We start from the raw sequence: 22,765 nt of genomic DNA on the forward strand, positions 1-22,765 counted from the left end.
ACATTGGCTCGTACCATCTACCCCTATCTTGAGGGTACCCAACCCCACCACTGAGGATAGCAGACTAAGAACACACTTCACTGCCCCCACCAGGTCTACAGGATGAAGGTGAAGGACAAAGCATGAGGAAGACTGGCAGGCCCCTGGGTCCTCACCCCAGCTGCACAAAGGATGATGAGCCCCTTGCAAGGCAACTGTGTGGCTCATACCTGTGGAGGGCATGCATTCCTCAAGCTTGTTCCAGGCTTCCAAATCCCCCAGAGACAAGGAGCTGCACTTAATGGAATCCACAACTCTAAGGCTGTCCAGGTCTCAGTCCAAATTAGCCCCCAAGTGACACCTAGTGGTGGTGATTAATAAACCCACCCCTCCAAAGAAAAGGAATGTTTTTGAAGCCGCTGGCCTGCCTAAGACCACCCACACTGTAGTAGCAGAGGTGAATTTCACACTCCAAATATGTATCTGTGCTCCTTCCTCTTCTACTCTTTGTGAGAGAGAGCCTTCCTACAGGGCTTTCTATCTACAATGCGTTTTCTGATACTTATACACCTGACAATAATCCAGTGGGGTGATAATGATTACATAGTTGCATTTTATTTTCCGGAGGAAATCTTGGTTCTTTTACTTTCTCTTTATAAGCAATGATGCAGTAAATAAAAGTTATAGAAATGTCCCCTCAAACATGTCCTCTTGTCTCAATCCCTAGAACCTTTGACTATGTGAACCCCAGGATCATGTCAGATAGCAGAAATAACCTTAAAACTGGAAAATTTAGGTTTAAGGCTATCTAGGAAGGCAGGATCTAAGCACGTGAGCCCTAAAAAGTAGCAAGCTTTCTCTGGTTGGGGAGAGATTCAAGCCATCAGGGGAGTTCAATGTGTCCCTGCGGATTTGAGGAAGAAGGTGACACGTAAAAGGAAGGCAGGAGGCCTCCAGGAGCTGTGTTAGGGACCGAATTGTTCATGTTCTTCCAAAATCTCTGTGTTTTGACATGGAGCCTTTGGGAGGCCATTAGGATTAGATGAAGTCTTGAGGGTGGGGTCTTAGTCTGATAGGATTAGCGCCTGCATAAGAAGAGACAATAGGAGATTGCAAATGTGCTCCCTTTGTCTCTGCCACATGAGGAGATGGTGAAAAAGTGACCATTTGCAAGCTGGAAAGAGAATCTTGCCAGTATCAACTATGGCAGTTCCCTGATTATGGATGTCCAGCCTCTAGACCTGTCAGAAATGTAAGTCTTTACTATGGCAGCTGGGCACTGGAAGGCTCCAGCTAACAGCCAACAAGAAGACAAGGACCTAGTCCTATTACTTATAAGAAGGGATTCTGCCAAAAGCCTGAGTGAAGATAGATTCTTTCTCAGAGCCTTCAGGTAAGGGCCCAACTTGGTCAAGACCTTGATTTTTAGCCTTGAGGGACCTTGAGTAGAGGATCAAACTTCAACCCATGCCTGGATTCCTGGCCAGTGAAAACACTGAAGTAATAGGTAGGTGTTGTTTAAAATTGAAAATTAGTAGCAGTTTGTCACATAATAATAGAAAACCATATAGATGTTTATTAATTTGGGGGGGCGGTTTATTCCTAAGTAGAGGCCCTGGAGTTGAGTCCACTGTTTGCTTATTCATTCTCTCTCTCTCTCTCTCTCTCTCTCTCTTTGAGGTTAATCTCTGAGCTATCTGTCACATCTCCCTCCTTCCTAGTTCTTCTTGAGGTTATTCCTCACTTACTTTATGCCCTGTCATTATCTTTCATTTGATTCTTATCTGGCTTCCCTCTCCTAGAGTCCCTACACCATTCTTTAATCCCAGCAATGCAGCTGGATTCAGTGTGTCCGTATCATGGTTCTAAACACTGTTTGCTAGAAAAATTACGGTAGGAATGAAGTTTTCAGCAGTCCAGGGTACTAAGGGGTTACCAAAAGGTCAACGTAGTGAAAACTTTTTTCATAAAACAGATACACAAGGAGCTTTTATTCTACTTTTTTTTTAGTAAGGTACTCCTTTTCTAAGAAATGATGGCTATGGTTGTAGCAGATGGCAACACAAATGGTCACAAACCCATCCATGTGCATATCCCTTTACAATGTGACTTAGAAGCTACAGTTATCAGGATAAATAAATTCCTCTGTTTATCTACCCCTTGAATCTCAGCTTGTCTGTGTAACTTGCTTTGACCAATGGGACATTAGCAAATGTGAGGCAAGGGCTTGCACTAGGGTTTTCTCTCTTGCTACTGGGAACCCTTTGATACCAAGTGAACAAGCCTAGGTTTGAGATTAGAGACCATGTGAAGGCAGCGCCCCCCATCCTCATTGCACAAACTGAGCGTCCAGGCATGAGGCCTCCCAGGTGAGGACGCCCAGACAAGAAGAGCCTACAGGAACACAACACATGGTAACTGTGGGGCTGTCGTAGACCACAACAATTGGGGTGGTCCTTATGCAGCAAACTGATACAATAGGAGAAACTAGTTTGCAGTATTTTTAAAAAAAATTTTCCTACTTAGAAAACTAAAAGGTGAATAAGCTCCTTGTAAGTGCTTATAATTTTCTAAACATGTAATTGGGGAATTTAAAGAAAAAATCTTGGAACTAGTGTTTTAATCCCAAGCTCCAAATATGTCTTTGTCTTGCTCAAAGGCCATGAAAGCTGCTCCACAGAAGAAGATTTGCATGGCTATTTATAGAGGGAGATTTTTCTGCTTGATAAATGATAGCTGGGAAGGAGAATGAAGGTGGAGGAGGGTGAATGGGTAAGGCTGTGTCTAGACAGGATGAAAGTCATGATTAGGGGTCATAGGACAGATGTGAAAGGATCTTCTGTCAAGAGCACCAGGAAGCCAGGCAAGGTGGCTCATGCCTGTATTCCCAGGTACTCAGGAAGCAGAGGTAGAAGAATCACAACCTGAGCTGGCCTGGTCAAAAGGAGAAGTTATCTAACAACAACAACATAAAAAAGCAAAAGGACTGGAGTGTGACTTAAATGGTAAACCCTGAGTTCAATCCCCTTAAAAAAAAAACAAAACCACTAGGGAACTGTTGGGAAGCTTAATTAAGCCAAATCTATCTTTCTTGTTGCTTCTGCTGAGGATACCAGCTGGGCCTTTGCTTTTTGAACTTATTTTCTACAATAATGTTCACGTTGTCTCAAAGATTCTACTGCACATCTCCTCCCCATTACCATTCCTATTCAGACCTACTTTCTGCCCAAAGCTGATACTCAGTAGTTCTGATAGTACCATGCCAGTGGTGGGGATCTTATAGACCTGATGGAGGGCTTGTAGCATGAGCAGTGTCAACCTGCGAGAAATCAGTCTGAAGCTTTCTTCTGAGCAAGGGCCATGTGGCTGCCCCATTACTGGACGGTGAGGATAGAGTTAGCTCAGGTGCATGGAAGCTATAATCTCCTAATAGTATTAACTTCATTGCTTACCCCTGTTTTCCTGATTTTTATTGGATCATTTCTTTTTCCAAGGTGCCAATTCTACCAAATTGCAAGAAAAGATGGAATTGGTAAAAGTATGGGGAGGGAATTCTACTTCTGGTGACATATAGGTACATTGACCAACCCTCCTGCTGGAAACAGCTTATACATTCTAGAAAAAATATTGAAAACATCTTAAGTGCATTGTTGAATTAGTAGAAGAATAAATAACTCTTGGGCCTAAAGCCTAAATGAAAGAACTCAGAGTTCATTCAGCCCTGCTGTTGACATTCTCTCTGGGGGCACTTACTAAACTGCATGAGCTTCAACTCTGCTTTTCATGAGCCCACAGTGTGCAGGTGAAAAGCCTAGTGATTGCCCCCAGATGGAGCCTGGTCTAATAATAGTTACTGTCCAGCATTAAACCGAGACTGCAAAGGCCCCTGGTGTAAATGAATGGAAAATGACAGCAGTAGAGTTTCAAGTCTGAGCAGAGAGGAAAAGAATCGCTGTTGAGAACTTGGACTCATCATGTTAGTTTGGAGATCAGATTCATGCTCCTTAGGTAGTCCAAAGCATCTCAGGCTCCCAACTTGATTTTGAATGATTCTTGACTGGTTAGGTCCTCAAGTAGTGCAAATGCAAAATATCGCAAAGGGAACGTGGCTTCATCTTAGGTTTAAGAAATTTCCATCCAAAAAAGTTCCAAGGAAAATAAGCAGTTAACACACACACAAAAAACTATCTAGTTGTCTAGTTAAATACATAAGGAAACAAAGAATCATAAAGAACAATCTGCAAGCTGGGTGTCAGTGGCTCAAGCCTATACTCCAAGTTACTCAGGAAGCAGAGATCAAGAGGATCACAGTTTGACACCAGTCTAAGCAAATAGTTTGAGAGACCCTATCTCGAAAAAAACCCATCACAAAAAGGGATGGTGGAGTGGCTCAAGCAGTAGAGTATCTGCCTAGCAAGTGTAAAGCCCTGAGTTCAAGCCCCAGGACCACCAAAACCAAAAACATAATCTGCAGAAATAGACTAACCACAGCATACTAGATAATGGAATTATTAGATGCACACTACAAAATACTTTATTTACTCTGTTTAAATAATGACAAGCTTGAAAATATGTGAAAAGAAGCAGAAATATTTAAAAAATACAAATATATCAGAAAAAGAAGAGACAAACTTCCAGGAATAAATGAAATCCAGTGATTGAAATTAGAAATAAATGGACAGTTTTAAGAAAAATTTTACTATAGCTTGAAGAATTGGTGAAGTAGAAGACATATCTGAAGAGATGATCCAGAATCCAGCACAGAAAGTAGACAGAAGGAAAAAACAAGGAAAAGACAAGGAAGATAGAATTCAAAATTCTAACACTTATTTAATTATAGATCTGGAAGAGCAGGAATGGCATTTATTTATTACTTGAGAATTCTTCCAACAGAACCTGTCAATTAAACTGAATTATAACAGAGGAAATTTATGCTGTGAAAGTAATAGAAAAAGAACAGGACTGATCCTTAGTGTATATGTGGATACAAGGTTGTTACTAGGTATGCTAAGACAAGGATCAAACAGAAGGATTGTGTCTTTGGAGCTCACACATGACTAGATGACATTTTATTGCCAAAGAATACTCATGGTAGGAAACAATAAGAGATTGAAGAGTTGTGACAGACAGACCATCTTTGGCTTGCAGACTAAAAGAGTAGAAAGTAATCATTTCAACTCTAAATATTTCCTTAATCACACCTATTAGAATATTTATAAAAAACAGAAAATACAAAGCGACAGAGAGATGTGGAGAAATCTGAGCCTTTGCACATTATTCGTAGCAATGGCAAAATGGCACAGCCACCATGGAAAGCAATATGGCAGTTCCTCAAAAAGTTAAAAATAAGCCAGAGGCTTGGGGCTCTCTCCTGTAATCCTAGCTACGCAGAAGGAGAGAGCAGGAGGATAGCAGTTTGAAGCCAACTTGGCAAATAGTTCGCAAGACCCTACCTCAAGAAAATCCATCACAAAAAGGGACTGGTGGCCCTTAGTTCAAACCCCAGTACTGCAAAAAGAAATAAATAAACAACAGATAAATAAATAAAAATTAAAAATAGAACTGCCATATGATTCAGGTATCCTATGTCTGTGTACATACCCCAAAATTTAAAGTAGGGTCTTAAATTCACATTAGCCAACTCAAAGCAATCCAAATGTCCACCAACGAATGAATAGATAGACAAAATGTGGTATATACATACAATGGAATATTATTCATCCCTAAAAAGTAAGGAAATTCTGATATATGTCACAATATTAATGAATCTTAAAGACATAATGTTGTGAAATAAGCCCAGTCACAAAAAGATATATCTTGCGTGACTCCACTTTATATGAGGTCTCAGGGAGAGGCCAATTCACAGGGTCAGAAAACAGACTGGTGGCTGCATGGACTGCAGGCTACATTAGTGTGTAATGGCTTCAGTTTCAGTTTTGTGAGATGAAAGGAGTTCTAGAGATGGGTTGTACAACAATGTGCATGTGCTTAACATTGTGGAACTGTATACTTAGAAATGGCTATGGGTTTTCTGTGTATTCTACCATAATTAAAAACATGTCTCTTTAAGAATTGTCCTGAGAATAATAAAAACAGCTAACATTTATTGAGTAGCTACTGCATGTTTGAGCTTTACAAGCATGATCTGATTTCAACTTCACGGTATCCTAACAGGTAAACTTATTTAGGATGCTCTTGTGTGGATGTGAGGGCCTTAGGGCAGGAAGGCTTTGAGAGGCCAGCATCTTTCTCACACTGTGTATCTGTTACTAATTGGAGAACTAGGATTCAAATCTAGTTCTCTTGATTCCAAAGCTATACTGCCTCAGAAAAATAGAAAAAGTGATAATAATCCAAATATTCCAAAAATATTGGTAGAACCCCCCCCAGTACATAAATTCCAAAGCAGAAAATTCAAGTTAAAAATATTTAGCCAATCAACACAGAAGGAGGGAAAAAATTTTGTCTAATAGAATGAATAAAGGAATTTTTGTTGCATCAAAAAAAATTTGTCTGCGTGAGATTACAACATTCTTCCCTGTAAACTCTAGGAGCCCGTAAAATCAGCATGAAATACAGTGGCTAAAACACAAAACAGAACACCATGGAAAAAGAGTAACCTACATTCCAGAGTGTGGTTTATGAAGTCAGGTAAGTTTCCACATCAACTATTTACCACTGTTCAGGTAATGAACCTAAAAGGAAGCATTACCTCTCCTGGCAAGCATATGTTGTACCACTAGAGAAAAGTGGGAAATGAATTGAAATTGCAGAATTTAAATAAAGATACCTCCTATTATGCTTCTATCTCTCAAAATAAATATTGATATATTCTACTCAACAGAATACTCATACAGGACTAGAGATTACTTTGAGAGGTATTCAGCATCTCCCCAGGTAATGGCTGCCCTCTGGCAGACACTGTCTCCTCGGCCCACCCAAGTTTTATCTTTTGGAAAATCAAAGTGCTGGCATTTCTTTTTCTCATATAGGTTTTAGTCTACTTGGATACAGTTCAATATATTGTTCTTCCCTCCTCTGGCAACTATGTTATAAGAGAAAACATTATTATGTTCACCTAACTATGTCTAGATTTTCTCCAGTAATCACCCATACGCTGATTGGTGTCCTATTTGGCCAAATTGCCTCTCGCGTAATATACTATTTCAGATACTACCCACTTTATAACCAGAGATGCGATGAACTGGAAAGGGGGATCTGAATGATCCCACTTTAGATTATGTGGCCTTTAAGCCACAGTGTCTAAAAAAACGGAAGAGAGTACCACAATAGCTGACTAGGAACTATTTTGAATTATTTAACAGTTTAAGCAAACAATATTGTATCAATGAGTCAGACACAAACAGGTCTTCAAAACATCTTTAAGTTACTTGTACACTTAAAATTGCTGCCTTAATCCATTTGTGCTACCATAACAAGATGGCACAGACTTAGTGACTTAGGAACAACAGAAATTCACTTCTCATAGTCTAGACACTGGCAGAGTCAGTGTCTACTGAGAGTTGGTCACTGATTCATAAGATAGCCATCTTTTTCCTGTGTCGTTACATGGCAGAAAGGACAAGAGATTTCCTTGGGGCCTCCTTTAGAAGGGCACTAATCACCTTCATGAGGAACCTACCCTTAGGACTTCATCATTTCCCAAAGGCCCTACCTCCTACTACTATCACATTCAAGATTAGGTATCAACATATAAATTTTGTGGGGCCACACATTCAGTCTATAACATCTTCCAAACAGCATCCATAAGGTTAGTGATATTTTCACAGCTGAAAGTAAGCCTCTCAGCCTTTGGACACAAGTCCGCTGGGTCTGTGCTGGCACAGTAAAATGTTGCTTCCTGCTAAACTGCCTCAGTGTCACACATCTTAGCTTGAGATTCCCACAACACATAGACTTCCAAGGAAGAAGCCACAGCACCTGCCTTTTGCAGAGCCCCCAAAGTCCTATTCCTTCTGAGGTCTTATAAAACAGGCTGGATCCATACACACTTAGGATCCACCTTTTCCAAAACTTGCAACTCTGTCCCCTTCCCACCCAAAGAGATCCACTGTGAGGGTCAGTACTTTCCATTTATTACCACCTCACCCTCCACACAAACTCAAAGCTTGATTCTATTTCTTCGTCAGCTCACAAGGAAGAATGTCAGCTTATAGACAACCCTCCTACACCCTGAAACTCCACCTTATTTTAATTCTAAGAAAGAATAGCTCATTGATCATGATAAGTCATAATTCTTTCTCCTGAGCTAATCCATCCTTCTTATCTCATGAGAAGGTCAGACAGCAAGACCCCTTGTCACATTAGAAATCAATCTACTGTAGAAATCTTAGTAACTCAGTCATGAGCCAAAGCTTGGACAGTTTGCTCTACTCCTGCTACATAAATGTTTCAGGTGATTTCTGGACAGCATTGTTACAGAGACAGAGAACTGAGAAAACAGGTGTTTGGGATAATGGGAGCTTCATTTGGGAACATTGTACACAGTGGGGCAGACGGTGACCTCAATTTGCCACATGGTAGCTACTGGGTGTGTGCAGCTCCACTTGCACTGCAAACACACAGTCTGTTAAATCCCTGGATCAGAAAATGGAGGATGCAGTACTCAGCATATCAGCATATTCTCATTCTCTCTCTCCCCTGCCGCCCCGGGCCCATAGTGATATTAAATTTGAACTCAGGGCCTTGTGCTTGCAAGGTAGGCACTCTACCTCTTGAGCCAGGGCCCTAGCCCGTCAGCATATTCTCTATATTCTATAAGTACAAAATAGGATGATCACATGGAGAGGCAAAAGGAACCATAGCATTGGTCCAGATCACTATGCCAGCACCTCTCCTTCACATGATTAAAATGTGATGACCAACCACAAATGGCATCTCCTACTCCTAATTCACTTTGACCTTGTGTTCTCCCACCAGGATCATCAGGAACAAAGAGGCTGAGTCCAATTTCTTAGATGTATGTGCACTGAAATGTCTGTTTCCTTTCCCCAGGACAATCTGGATGCTTTTGGGGGAATACTGGCTTCATTTCACCATCCAAAATTACTTGTTTAATATAATTAGTGACACTGTGCCAATTAAGCATGTAGAAAAAAATTCCAATTTGGAGCTTTCCAGTGGTACGTCATCCAGACATGGAGAAAACATTCTCTTCAGAGAGGGTTCCTGGCAGGGCAAGTAGCTTCTGGGTCTGCCTGGGGAATGCAGCCCAGCACAGGCTTGCAGGCATTCTCTAAATTCAATACATGTTTGTTCAGGTGCCCTCTATCACTACTGTGCGCCCACCTGGCCGTAATGATCTTTTCTCTAACTAAAAAAGCAACAAACCAGCCTTTGTCTTCATTCAGTAATGGCTGAGTCCTCCTCCCCCTCCAGAGCATTCTCCTATGCTATCTTACAACATTTTCCCAAAGTGTTGAACATTTAGAAAGAGGTCAAAGTTGAAGAAAGAATCCATATGTTAAAGAGACTATTCAAAAATGGGCAAAAACCTACAATATAGTTAGTGTACTCTATTACTTTTACATTTAGGTTTTTAAAAATGATGGTCTTTGTCCTTTACAACACAACATCTTTTTTTAAACAGCCCATAGTTGGTTAATGAGATCTCAGTTTCATTTAAATCATCTTGCATAGTGATATTTAATTTGTTCATTTTTATGAAATCATACATATACTATACACACAGTTATGTATGCCATAATAAAATTTCTTTTATTTATTTATTTATTGCTGGAGACAGGTTAAGTATTGAAGGTTTTATTTGTACCTGTTGAATAGTGATTTTAATCTATCTGCTAGTTTGGAAGGTCTAAATTTTGATATATCAACGGGAGCTTTAAAAAAATCTTTTCCTTCCTGAAGAAAAAAATAAAAGCCTGGCTTTGAATATCTGAAAACTAAATATAAATTCCTTTTTTATACTTGACATTTATGTAGCAGCAAACCTAACCCTCTTGGAGGCTGGTGGTGTGGCTCAAGTGGTAGAGTGCCTGACTAGCAAGCACAAGGCACACTGCCAAAAAAACCCCCAACCCTCTCAAAACATAGGCACCCTTGTAAAATAGGAAGGGATTGAGCATAAGTGAATGCAAAAGAGAAATGCTGCCTAATAAAGATGACCCTTGTTATATGTCATTTGTCATATATACAGCGCTCCCTTCTGCTCGACTCCCATATTTACTGCATATCTATTACTTGCCAGGTGTACTTTGTGTCAAGGACACAAGACAAAGTTTGTGACCTTACCGAGACACAGTGTAGACCTATACTATCCACTATGGTAGCCTCTAAGTCTCACATGGCTAGTGAACACATGAGATATGCTATTCAAAAACATACCAGAGTTCAAAGGCTAAGTCCAAAGAAACAGTGGTAAATTTTTGTAACATATTAAGATGATAACATTGGATAAATTGAGTTAAAAAGAATATACTAAAATTAGGTTGCCTGTTTCCTTTCTATGGTGGCTGTTACAAAGTGAAAAGTGATATATGTGGCTCACATCACATTTCTAATGGACTGTGCTAGCTTGGGGTTGAGAGACACACCCTCGTGTGGTAGATGTGGTGCTATAGGAAGCCATGGGGTGTCATGAGAACAGTGCAGGGGTTCCCATCTCAACCTATGGTGGGGCAGGTGTGGGGTAGACAGGGTGTTGCTATTAATTAAGCAGTTCCTGGAAGAGTGACACATCAACTTGGTCTGGAAGAATGGCTAGGAGTCGGATGAAGGCAGCGAGGACAGCAAAGGCATTCCAGACCAGGTGATGCACACTACCACCAAAGCTCAGTACTTGGCATGCAGCCAGTGTACATGCAGCTTTCCACATGAAAGCTTTCACAGACACTGAGAGAGATGGCCTGGACAATGAGGGAAACTTAAAGTAATTAGAGTCACAAGCAAAAAGCAGTGGCAAGAGGGGAAACTGGAGAGGTGAGGACCACGAGCAGCCCTTTGTCCACAGAGTTTAGGTTTTATCTTGTAGTTGACAGGCAGACAAAGGTCTTAAGAAAGGGAGTAAGATTTTTCATTCCAGGGAACTCAGCCTAGTGAATGATGGATGAAAAGGGACCAGAGTGGAGGCAGGGAGATGAGTGAAGAGGCTGTTGCAAAAGATCAGTTGAGAATGAACAGGACCTAGTAGTGGGGATGCAGGGACAGCAGAGTGAATGCATGTTAAGTTCTGTTCAAAGGCTGGCACTTGCAATGAAGCCTGCTCTCATAAATGTCCACTGACTGAAGAAGTGCTGGGTTCAGAGAACTGATTCCTTACAAGGCTCTCATATCCATCGTCTATCCTCTCTGTCAATGAACTTTGTTTTTAAATCACAACAAACATGAGTTAGAGGGAATAAATCCTAGCATTAGTAAGAGGTGGTAAAAGAACACCACCTCTTACTAAGTTCAAGTCTTCATATGACTCCCAGTTATAAAGGAGCACTGTGAAAAAAACTGTAGATGTGATTATAAAATGTTATAAATCTTTAAGAAATTACAATGAAGGGAGGAAGTGATAAATTTCAAAGAAAGGGGAAAAGTACAGTTTAGAAACTGAAAAACTGTAACACTGATGCTATTCTTTGTCCATATTCCAGAGAAATTATAAAACAGTTTTTAAGCACTTTGAAATCAGCAATCATTAGGAACCCATAGTTATTCACTATATTAACTTCCTCTCCTATCCTAATAGACTTGCCAAATTAAAAGATCATGCAGCCAGGAGTGGTGGCTCATGCCTATAATCATAGCAATGTGGGAGGCAGAGACCAGGAGGACTGCGGTTCAAGGCCAACCGGGAGGGGAACCTGACAAGACCTCTATTTCAACAAGCAAGCCAGGCATGGTGGCACACACCATCATCCCAGCTATGGGGAAGGCTAAGTAGATGATTACTGTTCTGGCCTGCCTGGGCAAAAAATATGAGGCTCCACCTGAAAAACAAATAAAAGCAAAAAAGGACTGGGGGCGTGGCTCAAGTGGTAGAGCACACCTTGCTAGCAAGCGCAAGACCCTGAGTTCAGACCCTGGTACAACCAAACGGCAATGTAGTTCACAAAAGTCTTTCACTAAACTCTCATAGGTAGTGTAGAAAAATACAGACCTGTTACTTTGGGAGATTCATAATCATACAAATGAGTGTCTATTATGCTTCTTGCATATCAGAGGTTCTTGATAAAAATTTATTTACTTATTTAATGAATGAATAATTAACCATTACCGGTTTCCCCAGGCAGTTCATGCCCTATCCTACATTCTTAGAGCACTGAGTTTGTATGGGTATCACACATCATATTATAATTATTTTTCATGTGTCTTCCACTCCCAAGAACATCATAAAGTTCTCCTGCCAGAGTCTTATTCATCTTTTTTCCCCAGGGTCCAACACTGAACCTAAACTAGCATGGTGCTCATTAGTGCTTGTGAGTTAAGCAGATAGATACACTCAATGCTCAGAAAGGTTGAGAAGTAAGTACTAAACTCTCTTCATAAATATTAACACAAGGCTCACTCTCCAAAGGAAATCTACCCTTGAGCTGGATGGACATGACGTGGAAGCCACCTGTTCTTTTGGCAATGCTGGGACCAGATCTGGAGTGACTGGCACCATATTGTAAAAGTACCTTAACAAACTGAGGATCAGGTTATTAGAAATCATGAGAATAAGTTCCCACAAAAAATATTTTAAAACTGGGAGTATTTAGGTTGAGAAGATAGACTCAGAAGGACCCACACAGTGTCTTTAAGCATTTGTGAAGGGTTGTCACAGCAAAGCAAGATTCATGTTGGTGTCAGAGCACAGAACTTGGTAGATGGTACTGGTAGGTGAATTTGTTTACAGTAAAAGAAAAAGGTTCTAACAATTGTTATTGCTCACTCAGAGAAGGACCGAAGTTCACAAAGGAGGAAGCTCCTTGTCTCTGAAAATTTCCAGATGAGGTTGAAGAAGCATTTAACAGCCCAATAGATGTACTGGGAGATTATGGAGGACATTCTTGGGGTGAAGAAAGAACAGCTAAGCCACCACACCCAGCTTCCTTCTAATGCCTCCATTAGTTTTTCTTCTGCTTCATTATTTCCAATGCATTATTTTGTTATCACCTACACCTTATATGTGCAAATTTACATACAATTTATTGTACATACAAGCACTGTACTTTCTATCTTAAAATTCTCTCCCACTTTTACTTTGGCTAATTTCACACTGTATTTAACTATCAATACACCTTTAGCCTTCAATGGCTCCCTTTCACTAGATACTGGTTTGCTCAAATCTGAGGGCTCCCCTATTCCTGCAGATAGACTACAGAGAGAAGTTACCTTATTTTTAGAAAAACAACACTTTAATACCATCTTTCATCATATCTCTATCCAGATTCTTTTTTCTGCATTTCCTCCTCATGTCTAGTTACTCTCTAAGCACATTTCACATCTTCAGAATTATCCTCACCAATCAGGATTAAAATACCTCTAGACTAGGCCATTGAGAACATCAATATATCCAGACCAACTCTGAATGTAATTTTTAAAATATATTTTTACCTGTAATTTTTCTATCTTTCTGAGTAAATGCAATGTCTTACAGAGTAATTTTTTTTTTTTTTTGCTTGGAGTGGCATCCAATGTCACTTTGTGATATTTTCTTTATGATATCCATTTGAGAAAAGAGAAATAAATGTAAATATCATTCTCTTCATTGTACTGGAGTTTGAACTCAGGACCTCACACTTGCTAAGCAAATCCTCTATCATATGAGCTACTTTCTCAGTCTAAATACCATTTTCTAAAAAAACTAAATGGAGGGTAGAAAAGTGAATAACTACATTTCAGCAAGTGCCTGGACTAAGAGGCAGAATGAAACAAGTAAAGAGTTAAAATGGAAATGTGGTTTGCGAGAGCACACAAGGGAGGGATGAGGATAGGTAAGACACCTAAAAAACTAGCTAGCATTTGTTGCCCTTAACGCAGAGAAACTAAAGCAGATACCTCAAAGCAACTGAGGCCAATAGGAAAAGGGGAACAGGTACTAGAGAAAAGGTTAGATCAAAAAGAATTAACCTAGAAGGTAACACCCACGCACAGGAAATCAATGTGAGTCAATGCCCTGTATAGCTATCCTTATCTCAACCAGCAAAAACTCTTGTTCCTTCCTATTATTGCTTATACTCTCTCTACAACAAAATTAGAAATAAGGGCAAAATAGTTTCTGCTGGGTATTGGGGGGGGGGAGAGGGAGGGGGCAGAGTGGGTGGTAAGGGAGGGGGTGGGGGCAGTGGAGAGAAATGAACCAATCCTTGTATGCACATATGAATAATAAAAGAAAAATGAAAAAAAAAAAAAGAAAAGGAAATGTGGTTTATTGGCTAAGAGTGGATTTAAATGTCAGAAAATTGAGATCTTTGATTATAAGAACATAATAGGGCAAAGAGCTGCCTCGTGTGCCCCAGGCAACTTTTGTGACCTTTCTCAGAGCAGTGTTTACAACTGCATATTCCTAGGGATTGTGTTCTTGTCCAATTTGTAAACCTAGTCCCAGCTTTGTGTAGGCTTAGAACACTGGAGGTAGTGTTTGTTAAACGAATACATGAATGAAAAAATGTCCATTTACTTAGGAGCAAGTCAATGGCATAGTGGGAAGATTGAAACATCAGCAATAGATGTCCCTCGTAGTTAAACTAGATTAGAGATGTTAAAAAGTCAATGTCAGCACTGAACTTCTATAAAGACACAAAGAAATGAAGCTGGAGGAAACAATATTGTTTCCAAGGAGCAGAGGAGCAGGTTATTCAATGCCCAGTTGATTGCCCATGAGGTAAAAGTAGTTTAAAATGGCATCTGCTCTGCCCAGTGATGCCCAGAGATGAGCAAGAATTCATTGTGTCATTATGTCTACCCTCCACATGGGGAAACTCTGGATTGCAGGTCTGTACCTTTCCTGTGTGACATGGTGGCATTCTGAGGCAGAATCACGATTAGAATCTAGGTTTCTTGTCTCTTGGATACCATTTCTATTCTTTATCTGTTCTCCAAAAGAGAAGGACAAACACAACTGCTGCTTGACAAGGAGATTACAGACTTGACTCAAGCCCTAAGACACTTTTGAGTCACTTTACCAGCCCTTTTTCGTGCTGGGTATTTTTGAGACATGGTCACAAGAACTATTTAGCCAGGCTGGCTTCAAACCTCGGTCCTCCTGATTTCTGCCTCCTGAGTAGCTAGAATTACAGGCATGAGTCACTGGCACCTGGCAAGACACTTCCTTAAGTCTTCAAGGATTCTTTGCCAGGATTATCCTACTATTTGGACCTGCTAGTAGGTCCTTCATTTTCCATCAGAGTCAGTTTTTCTAAGCCTATTTTGATCCCAAAAGTGGCATAAAGATACATTTCAATGTATCTTCTAATGGGAAAACAGAACTGTGCAGTAATATTTTAAAAATAAGAGGAGTCTCAATCATAGCTTGAAACTGAACACAGATTTCAGTGCTAGGAATGGAGAGCTCTGTTCATGAAAATCCTACATCATGCAACTCCCAGGGAAAACTGCTCTGATCCTGACCATTGTGTGACTGTGCATTTGTGTGTGGTTATGGGCAGCAGAATTCAAGGATTAATCTCCCCAAATGTCACAGTGCACATTTAATCAGAAATAATTTTGAATTTTTCAGTTTTATTTCTTATTTTGACAAAAAGTCACTGGACACATCTCAAGGCTACTGGCCCACAAGCTAACAACGTGTAGGTTGCAGTAAAGTACAGGTGTAACTTGGCCCAGGGGAATGGAGCCTCACACCAGATTTCCTAAAAGGCTAAATGACTCTGTCAGAACAGAATGTTTTCGGTGATACTTTACAGGGGTTTGTTGTTTCGTCCTTCTAGTACTCAGTCAGGATTCAATCCCCTCCAATACAAAGTAAATTACTTATAATTCAAAACTTAGATGTGATCTTGACTAAGGAGTAGATAAGGAAAAAAGTGGCTTTGTCAAGAAAAAAATATAGATTCATGATGGGTCTACAATGAAGGGCAAGCATCCCACCAGTGATTCTTAACTCTGAACTCAAGAGTTCTTAACTCTGGAAGAGAATTCCAAGATGGCGGCTAGAGGTAGGAAGCAGAAAGTGAGCCTCCTATAGTGAAATCTTGGAGAGACGCTGGAGACACACTTTGCAGGCATAATCACCGAGAAAAGGCATAACTTTGACTCCTCCACATCTCCAGCCGGCGCAGAGAATCTCCACTTCACGTTAAACAGAGAAACCAGGAGGCCCCCGGGCCGCCAGTGGCCGGCGCCCATACGGCTTGGGAAGACGCGGACCAGGCCTGACAACGCGGGGCAGTGTCGCCTTTCCCAGTGCTTGGAAAGGGAAAAGCCTGTAGCAGAGGCCCCCCTCCCCCGCACAGGAGAACTCTGAGCAAACAAAGCCTGTGGGACCAGGTGAGTGCTAAGCTCACCCCAGAGATCTGCATAAATAACGCCGCCAGCTACAGGCTGAGAGCAGCAGGCAGGCAAGCCACAGTTGCAGATACCACTCTCAGAACTGCCTCCAGACGCTTTTTTTTTCTTTTTCTCCCTACCTTTGATGAGAGAACAACCGAATTACACCTGCAAGCCGAAAAACTTACTGAAACTGTATTGCATTTGAACTGGGGACACTTGGTGGGGCTTTTTTTTTTTTCTCTTCTGTGTGTGTGTGAGTGTAGTTTTGTTCTACTTTATGCATCCCCTTTGATGAGACATCTACAGAACAACATCTGAGGCACCAACTCCAGGACTGGAGATTGAGACGGACATCCAAATTATTAAGACTGAAATTGCATTGCATATAAACTTGGAAGTTTTTTGGTTTTTTTGTTTTTTTTAATTTTCTATTTTCCATTTTATTTTAATTCATTTTTATAAATAGATATTACTTTCATATACTTATTTTTTATTTTTTTTATCTTTGATTTTCAATCCTCTCTCTGTCACTCCATTGTCTGTTCAGCTTACTGTCGATTAGTACACTAACACTCCCTGTTTATACCTTTGAAACTCTCTTGTCTGATACCTTGTTCTGCTTTCTCCCTCTTGTCTGTATATTTGTTTTCCCCTTTTCTTTAACTTCTTGCTTTCCATCTCAGCTCACTCTTCCGTTCTCAATATTACCATTGTTATTATTACAAGCTAGAAAATACTTAATTACACACAGTACAGGGACAGTAACAACACCAAGGACAATGACAGGAAGACAGAAAAAACAAGGAAACCAGTTTCCCCACAGCAAAAAATTAGTACAGGAACCAGAGGGGAATGAAGAGAACAGAAACTCAGAGCCAGACTCCAACAAAATGAAGATAAACTATGCCAAAGGACCCAATGAAGCCTACAAGAATAATTTAAAAGAAGACATACTACAAGTACTCAATGAGAATTTTATAGAGATGATACTGGATAGGGTCAACCAAAATGTACAGGAGACACTCAAGAAATTCCAAGACAATAAAAATAGAGAATTTGAAAAAGCAAAAGAAGAAATAAAGGAAACCATAGAAGCACTGTATAAACACCAAAATGAAAGAGAGAACACAATGAATAAATGGATAAATGAACTCAGGACAAAAATAGACAACAATAAAGAAGAAAACAGCCAGGATATGGAAAACCTCAGAAAAAAGAACGAAACAGAACTGCAAAACAAAACGGAAGGCCAATCCAGCAGAATAGAACAAACAGAAGACAGAATCTCAGAACTTGAAGATGAAATGGTAATTAAAGGAAAAACTGAAGAACTACTAATTAAACAACTCAAGACCTGTGAAAAGAAAATGCAAGAACTCACCGACTCCATCAAAAGACCAAACTTGAGAATCATGGGCATCGAAGAAGGAGAAGAGGTGCAAGCGAAGGGAATGCGTAATATATTCCACAAAATAATAATGGAAAATTTCCCAAATCTAGAGAAAGATATTCCCATACAAATGCAAGAGGCCTCCAGGACACCAAACAGACCAGATCAAAATAGAACTACTCCACGACATATCATCATTAAAACAACAAGTTCAGAAACTAAGGAAAGAATATTGAAGGCTGCAAGAGAGAAAAAACAAGTAACATACAAAGGTAAACCCATCAAAATCACAGCAGACTTCTCAACAGAAACATTAAAAGCAAGAAGAGCGTGGGGTGAGATCTTCCGGGCACTGAATGAAAATAACTTCAACCCCAGGATACTCTACCCAGCAAAGCTATCATTCAAAATAGATGGAGCAATAAAAGTCTTCCATGATAAGCAGAAACTAAAACAATATGTGACCACAAAGCCACCATTACAAAAGATTCTGCAAGGGATCCTGCACACAGAAAGTGACACCCAACTTAACCATGAAAAGGCAGGCAGCACCAAACGACAGGATAAGAAAAAGCAAGACAGTAGAGAGTAACATCAAGTTAGGTACACACAATCAAACCTTCAAACAACTAAGATAACTAAATGGCAGGTATCACCACATACCTATCAGTACTAACACTTAATGTTAATGGACTTAATTCACCCATCAAAAGACACCGTTTGACAAAATGGATTAAAAAAGAAGATCCAACAATTTGTTGCTTACAGGAGACTCATCTCACCGACAGAAATAAGCATATGCTTAGGATGAAAGGCTGGAAGAAGATTTACCAAGCCAATGGCCCCCGAAAACAAGCAGGAGTAGCAATACTTATCTCTGACAAAGTAGACTTCAAACCTACATTGATCAAATGAGATAAAGAAGGACATTCCATACTAATAAAAGGGGAAATAGACCAAAAGGAAATAATAATCATCAATCTGTACGCACCCAATGTCAACGCACCCAATTTCATCAAACATACCCTGAAAGACCTAAAAGCATATATAAACGCCAACACAGTGGTTGTGGGAGACTTTAACACTCCATTATCATCAATAGATAGGTCATCCAAACAAAAACTCAATAAAGAAATCCAAGATCTAAAATATGCAATAGATCAAGTGGACCTAGTAGATGTCTACAGAACATTTCATCCAACCTCTACACAATATACATTCTTCTCAGCAGCCCATGGAACCTTCTCCAAAATAGATCATATCCTAGGGCACAAAGCAAGCCTCAGCAAATATAAGAAAATAGAAATAATACCATGCATACTATCTGACCACAATGCAGTAAAAGTAGAACTCAACAACAAAAGTAAAGACAAAAAACATGCAAACAGCTGGAAACTAAATAACTCATTACTTAATGAAGAATGGATCATTGATGCAATAAAAGAGGAAATTAAAAAGTTCCTAGAAGTCAATGAAAATGAAAACACAACCTACCGGAACCTATGGGACACAGCTAAGGCAGTCTTGAGAGGAAAGTTTATAGCCATGAGTGCATATATTAAAAAGATTGAAAGATCCCAAATCAATGACCTAATGATACATCTCAAACTCCTAGAAAAACAAGAACAAGCAAATCCCAAAACAAATAGAAGGAGAGAAATAATAAAAATAAGAGCTGAAATCAACGAAATAGAAACCAAAAAAAACCATACAAAGAATTAATGAAACAAAAAGTTGGTTCTTTGAAAAAATAAACAAGATCGATAGACCCCTGGCAAACCTGACTAAAATGAGGAGAGAAAAAACCCAAATTAGTAGAATCAGGAATGCAAAAGGGGAGATAACAACAAACACCATGGAAGTCCAGGAAATCATCAGAGACTACTTTGAGAACCTATATTCAAATAAATTTGAAAATCTAAAAGAAATGGACAGATTTCTAGATACATATGATCATCCAAAACTGAACCAAGAGGAAACTAATCACCTGAATAGACCTATAACACAAAATGAAATTGAAGCAGCAATCAAGAGTCTCCCCAAAAAGAAAAGTCCAGGACCTGATGGATTCTCTGCTGAATTCTATCAGACCTTTAAAGAAGAACTGATACCAACCCTCCTTAAACTGTTCCATGAAATAGAAAGGGAAGGAAAACTGCCAAACACATTTTATGAAGCCACTATTACACTTATCCCAAAACCAGGCAAAGACACCTCCAAAAAGGAGAACTATAGGCCAATCTCCTTAATGAACATTGATGCAAAAATCCTCAACAAAATAATGGCAAATCGAATTCAGCAACAATCAAAAAGATTATTCACCACGACCAGGTAGGCTTCATCCCAGGGATGCAGGGGTGGTTCAACATACGAAAATCAATAAACGTAATAAACCACATTAACAGAAGCAAAGACAAAAACCACTTGATCATCTCAATAGATGCAGAAAAAGCCTTTGATAAGATCCAACATCATTTCATGATAAAAGCTCTAAGAAAACTAGGAATAGAAGGAAAGTTCCTCAACATTATAAAAGCTATATATGACAAACCTACAGCCAGCATTATACTTAACGGAGAAAAATTAAAACCATTCCCTCTAAAATCAGGAACCAGACAAGGATGCCCACTATCTCCACTCCTATTCAACATAGTACTGGAATTCCTAACCAGAGCAATTAGGCAAGAAGAAGGAATAAAAGGAATACAAATAGGTAAAGAAACTGTCAAAATATCCCTATTTGCAGACGACATGATCCTATACCTTAAAGACCCAAAAAACTCTACTCAGAAGCTTCTAGACATCATCAATAGCTATAGCAAGGTAGCAGGATATAAAATCAACATAGAAAAATCATTAGCATTTCTATACACTAACAATGAGCAAACAGAAAAAGAATGTATGAAAACAATTCCATTTACAATAGCCTCAAAAAAAATCAAATACCTAGGTGTAAACCTAACAAAAGATGTGAAAGACCTCTACAAGGAAAACTATACACTTCTGAAGAAAGAGATTGAGGAAGACTATAGAAAGTGGAGAGATCTCCCATGCTCATGGATTGGTAGAATCAACATAGTAAAAATGTCTATACTCCCAAAAGTAATCTACATGTTTAATGCAATTCCCATCAAAATTCCAATGACATTCATCAAAGAGATTGAAAAATCTACTGTTAAATTTATATGTAAACACAAGAGGCCACGAATAGCCAAGGCAATACTCAGTCAAAAGAACAATGCAGGAGGTATCACAATACCTGACTTCAAACTATATTACAAAGCAATAATAATAAAAACAGCATGGTACTGGCACAAAAAGAGACATGAAGACCAGTGGAACAGAATAGAGGATCCAGATATGAAGCCACACAACTATAAGCAACTTATCTTTGACAAAGGAGCTAAAAATATACGATGGAGAAATAGCAGCCTCTTCAACAAAAACTGCTGGGAAAACTGGTTAGCAGTCTGCAAAAAACTGAAACTAGATCCATGTATATCACCCTATACCAAGATTAACTCAAAATGGATCAAGGATCTTAATATCAGACCCCAAACTCTTAAGTTGATACAAGAAAGAGTAGGAAATACTCTGGAGTTAGTAGGTATAGGTAAGAACTTTCTCAATGAAACCCCAGCAGCACAGCAACTAAGAGATAGCATAGATAAATGGGACCTCATAAAACTAAAAAGCTTCTGTTCATCAAAAGAAATGGTCTCTAAACTGAAGAGAACACCCACAGAGTGGGAGAAAATATTTGCCAACTATACATCAGACAAAGGACTGATAACCAGAATATACAGGGAACTTAAAAAACTAAATTCTCCCAAAACTAATGAACCAATAAAGAAATGGGCAGGTGAACTAAACAGAACTTTCTCAAAAGAAGAAATTCAAATGGCCAGAAAACACATGAAAAAATGCTCACCATCTCTAGCAATAAAGGAAATGCAAATTAAAACCACACTAAGATTCCACCTCACCCCTGTTAGAATAGCCATCATCAGCAACACCACCAACAACAGGTGTTGGCGAGGATGCGGGGAAAAAGGAACCCTCTTACACTGTTGGTGGGAATGTAGACTAGTACAACCACTCTGGAAAAAAATTTGGAGGCTACTTAAAAAGCTGGACATCGCTCTACCATTTGATCCAGCAATACCACTCTTGGGGATATACCCAAAAGACTGTTACTCCAGAGGCACCTGCACATCCATGTTTATTGCGGCACTATTCACAATAGCCAAGTTATGGAAACAGCCAAGATGCCCCAGCACTGACGAATGGATTAAGAAAATGTGGTATCTATACACAATGGAATTTTATGCAGCCATGAAGAAGAACGAAATGTTATCATTCGCTGGTAAATGGATGGAATTGGAGAACATCATTCTGAGTGAGGTTAGCCTGGCTCAAAAGACCAAAAATCGTATGTTCTCCCTCATATGTGGACATTAGATCAAGGGCAAACACAACAAGGGGATTGGACTATGAGCACATGATAAAAGCGAGAGCACACAAGGGAGGGGTGAGGATAGGTAAGACACCTAAAAAACTAGCTAGCATTTGTTGCCCTTAATGCAGAGAAACTAAAGCAGATACCTTAAAGCAACTGAGGCCAATAGGAAAAGGAGACCAGGAACTAGAGAAAAGGTTAGATTAAAAAGAATTAACCTAGAAGGTAACACCCACGCACAGGAAATCAATGGGAGTCAATGCCCTGTATAGCTATCCTTATCTCAACCAGCAAAACCCCTTGTTCCTTCCTATTATTGCTTATACTCTCTCTACAACAAAATTAGAGATAAGGGCAAAATAGTTTCTGCTGGGTGTTGAGGGGGGGAGCGGGAGGGGGTGGAGTGGGTGGTAAGGGAGGGGGTGGGGGCAGGGGGGAGAAATAAAGCAAGCCTTGTATGCACATATGAATAA

General features: G+C 39.7%; 1 protein-coding gene and 1 long non-coding RNA gene across 7 annotated transcripts in view; one reads left to right on the forward strand and one right to left on the reverse strand.

Moving 5' to 3' along the window:
- LOC141411481 (uncharacterized) overlaps positions 1-2,561 on the forward strand; it is a 58,592-nt gene extending 56,031 nt beyond the window's left edge. The window contains exon 4 of the long non-coding RNA XR_012436270.1: positions 94-2,561. This is a non-coding gene — a long non-coding RNA (uncharacterized lncRNA). The remainder of the gene's footprint in view (positions 1-93) is intronic.
- Fry (FRY microtubule binding protein) overlaps positions 1-22,765 on the reverse strand; it is a 424,076-nt gene that overhangs the window by 269,180 nt on the left and 132,131 nt on the right. The window lies entirely within an intron of this gene.

This window comes from Castor canadensis, chromosome 10 (genome assembly GCF_047511655.1).
Source record: "Castor canadensis chromosome 10, mCasCan1.hap1v2, whole genome shotgun sequence".
Taxonomy (NCBI): domain Eukaryota; kingdom Metazoa; phylum Chordata; class Mammalia; order Rodentia; family Castoridae; genus Castor; species Castor canadensis.